The sequence below is a fragment of the Helianthus annuus genome, chromosome 10 (assembly GCF_002127325.2).
Source record: "Helianthus annuus cultivar XRQ/B chromosome 10, HanXRQr2.0-SUNRISE, whole genome shotgun sequence".
Taxonomy (NCBI): domain Eukaryota; kingdom Viridiplantae; phylum Streptophyta; class Magnoliopsida; order Asterales; family Asteraceae; genus Helianthus; species Helianthus annuus.
In genome coordinates, this window is record NC_035442.2 from 148447312 (window position 1) to 148451922 (window position 4611).

The following is a 4611-nucleotide window of genomic DNA, read 5'->3' on the forward strand; positions in this document are numbered from 1 at the left end:
TCACCCGAAAAATCATCGTTTTCATCATTTTCTTGTTTGGTATGCTGTTTTAGGCCTGTAAACAAAAATATACCTGATTAAGTATCCGAATGACGGTTTTACGGCCGAAAACGCATAAAATGGGGATAAAATGGGGGACTAAAATATGTGTAAATTAGTGAATATCATTGTGTTTCAAGAGAGCGATTAAAAATATTTTCATTAACAGGCTTAATAGTATTATGGCTTGCCATTATAGAATCTAACTTTTCCTGAGATGGTAACTTTTCAATTTGCCTAGAACTTTCCCCAATTTCTATTTCCTTGGGCTTGGGTTTCTTGGGAGGTAAAGCATCGAATTCTATAGGTTCTTCTATATCTGGTATATACCTATTGAAATCTCTGGAAACTTCTACTCTTACTGGATAGAGATTTAAATTCTGAAGGGCCTCAGACAAGTTACTCATGCTATTTAGTAAAATAGATATAGTCAGAATTCATAAAATTTATAGAAAACTTTTTAAATATTAGTTCCTACTGGGTACTATTGAAATTTACATCACACGAGGTTTTATTTGTAAATTTTATGATTTTCTTGATAAGACTTTTAGACTGTAGATAATAAAGGTACTAATACTTGAGTCAAATTATTTAAGAATTTGCATTACTTACTACATTGACTAGCATATAAAGATCTACTCATACTGTACAAAATTATTCAGATAATAGAACACATAATCACAAAATAGCAATTAATAAAAATTAAGTATTTTCTAAATACTTAATTGGCTTAAATCAGTGGCTTGAGAAGTGGCTCTGATACCACCTTATTTCTGTCACGGCCCCGGACCCGGTTTGACCCGTTTCAGGAGCCGCGGGACAGAAATTCTGCGGTATTTAATTTAGGCGACAGCGGAAGTCTTTTAAAACAGGATCTTTAGTATTAAAACTGCTCGTTACATAATTTTAGGGATAAAACCCAGTAATTTACAATAATGTGATTTCCATGGAAATCTTTATTTTTAAAACATGTTCCTTTATTTATTTACACTGAGCCACTTTTCTAAGCTGGTAGTGCTTCCTGACTCTTTTCTTTGTTCACAACAGATTACCTGAAACATGTTTGAAAAAGGTTTTGTCAGCGGGGAAATACTGAGTGAGTTCATTCAGTTTTTAGGAAATGACCCATAGTTATAAATTACAGCATAAGAGCGATTACAATGGTTCATATCTTATTTTTATCTGGCGTTCTGTCACAATGGTGACATTAGGTCAATGAATTCTAATAGTGACGTTTCTCCCTAGTAGGTCAATGAACCTAACTGGGAGAAATAGTAATGTGCACAATACCCCACTAACCAATAAATCAAGATATCCACGACTTAGTCCCTGTAATTATAACACTTTGAAAATAATTTGGAGTATTGTAAAACAGTTGATAAAAAGAGAATGACTCACATTGCAGATTTAACGAGCAGTGTATAAGCCTACTGATTAGCCTTGATTATTCCTAATTTAACAATAATGCATACACACAAACGGGTTAGTAACTAATTCAGCAGTTATGTCAATTCACGAGATCAAACCCTCACATCGATTAACAAGTGCGATACTTAATAATTCAATCGGATTCACAACGAATAACAGAGCATAGTCCGAATTCGAACAGCACTCAAATATTCAAGTCGAAATCACGACGAATAATCAAAGTACAAGCTCAATTTGAGCAGCACTCGGATAATCGTTGGATAGTTATAATCGATCGGATGTTGAATCGTAATAGCGATCGAGTTATTACCCTGATTGCGGCAGCACTTCGTGAACTGTGTGTGTGTTATAATAGTATACAGGCGATATCTCCGTGTGTGTTTGGAGTTTTGTCGTCGTTTTTGTGCCCAGATTCAAGTCCCAAACACCCCTATTTATACCCAGAAATTGCCTCCCTCGCGCCACGCGAAAGAAACATGTGTACCCGTCGCGTGGCGCGACGGGTCTACTTTCTAGCCTAGGTTGCTTCGTGTCCAATATAGCTTAGATGAGTCAACAATCGACGAAATTTACATTCTACAGCAAATTTTGAAGATAATTATCAGCTAGGGTTTAACCCCCCCTGAGTTTTAGGGGCCCTGATCCTGATTCTGATTGTTATGAAAATTTTAGGGTTAGTGCAGAATTACTTGGGTATCTCAATTATGATTTCCTAATTGACTAATTATTATCCTAATTATTGATTTTAGTGACAGTTGTTACAATGCGCATGCCACGTTGGATAGAATTGGGTATCGCAAGGCGATAACGAATGAGAACAGGGAGAAGCACTGGACTCCATTGAACAAGACACCTAAAGAGGTGCTTATGACGGAAAATCATGAATTTAAGGCTCCTAAACCGATGTCAAACAAAAAGGGTTAAGATCCTAATCTGTACTGCGACTTCCACAAAGACACGGGTCATTTGACTGATGACTGTATCAGTCTCCGAACAGATATAGAAAAAGCCCTAAAAAGCGGTAAGCTCGGGCACTTGGTGAAGAACGTGCGCAAGGAGACGCGACAAATACAAAGGAATGATGATGGGCGTCAGAAGAAGATTCGTTATTTAGAGAGTCACATGGTCGACGGACCCAAAAGAAGCGCAAAAAGGAAGGGCAAGTGCCCATATGAAGAGTCTTGGCAAGAGCAGCAAGTGATTTTTCTGGTGGTACGCGGGGGGCCTCGCGCCACACGCCTCGTCGTCATCACCGGAATCATCAGTCATTATGAGACAGACTATGTCTTTATCGACCCTGGGAGCACAGGCGACATCATCTATGAACAATGCTTTGATTAGTTAGATCATGAAGACAAAGCGCGCCTAGAACCAGTGGATTACCCCTTGTCTGGTTTCTGTAACGAAACAGTATTCCCTCTAGGCCAGATCAGCTTCCCGGTCACGTTGTCGGACGGGAAGCATTCAAGAACAACATATGTGAACTTCATGGTCATGCCGGTCAAGTTAAGACACGATGTCTTTATCGGTAGAGAAACTCAAGGTCAGATGAGCATGGTAACGTCCACCCCACATTTGGCAATTGGTTTCCCGACGGAAACAGGGGTGGCGATTATCTATTTGAAGAAAGAAGTTATGGTAGCCGATGAAGTTCGACCGACAAAGGCCTGCAAGGTCACTCCGCGCACGGAGCTAGAAAAATGGATCCTAAACCGCAAGTATCCCGATCAGACCGTGACCATCGGTCCAACAATTTCACAGAACATCTGTTCGTTCTTAAAGCAGCTTCTCTTTCGAAACATGGATATTTTCGCCTGTACGCCAGCAGACATGACTGGCGTCCCGTGCGACATCACAGAGCAACGCTTGAACACCTTTCCGTCGGTAGAGCCAAAGGTACAGAGAAAGCGCAGCCTTGGGTCTGAGAAGAGCAAGGCACTGAGTGAACAAGTCTGCGAATTGCTTAAAGCCGGTATCCAGCGTGAGGTACGCTATCAAACATGGGTTGCAAACCCAGTGATGGTCGAGAAGTCAACAGGAGGGTGGTGCATGTGTGTAGATTACAAGGATCTCAACAAGGCCTTCACAAAAGATTGTTATTCTCCTCCAGAGATAGAAAAGAAGATAGACTCTCTCGCACCATTCAGTTGGAAATGCTTCTTGTATTGCTATAAGGGCTACCACCAGGTTCAAATGGCCCTTGAGGATGAAGATAAAACAGCCTTTCGCATGGAGATAGGTATCTTTTGCTACACCAAGATGCCTTTCAGCCTCCGCAACGCTGGCGTGACTTACCAGCACTTGATGGGCAAAACCTTTGGAGGCGATATCAAGAAGCACATCGAAGTGTATATCGATGATTTGGTGATCAAAAGCCCAGAAGAATATCAGATGCTGAAAGATATTGAAAAGACCTTCAATTCCTTGCGAAGTGTCAACATGAAGCTCAACCCGAGTAAGTATTCATTCGGGATGGAAGAAGGTAAGTTCTTGGGGTTTATGGTAACCAAGGGGGGATTCAAGGTGAATCTAGAGAAAGTACAAGCCATCAAAAGGATGTCATCTCCGCGCAACATAAAAGAGATGCAGCGGCTAGCCGGCCGCCTGGCCGTGCTAAATCAATTTTTGTCCAACCACGCCGCGAAATCCTTTCCATTTATCAGTACCGGTTTGGTTTGCCAAACCGTTTATTTAACAAACGGTCCTTTAAGTGTCATTTTCAAACCGATTCGGTTAAAAAACAGATCGATTAAAAAACGATTTGTACCCCTCTACATCGGAGGGCGCATGCGCTGAACACTGCCACAGTCGAACGTGGAGGAGGAGCAAGGGGTGGGGCTGCCATCACACGCGTTGTGGGGAAGAATGTGAATGTTGGTTGGGTAACGAACAACTGTAGGTAGGGGGGGGGGGGGTAGAGGTGTACAAATCGGTTTTTTTTTTTTAAACCGGTTACGGTTATTAACCGGACCGGTTTTTTTCATTCAAAACAATAACCGGTTTTTTTAATAACCGGTTCCGGTTACTAACCGGTTTTTTAAGTCCAAAACACTAACCGGTGTAACCGGTTGGGACCGGTTTTTAACCGGTTTTTTTGAAAAAAAACCGGTTTTTTACCGGTTTTAACCGGTTTTCTTAAAACCG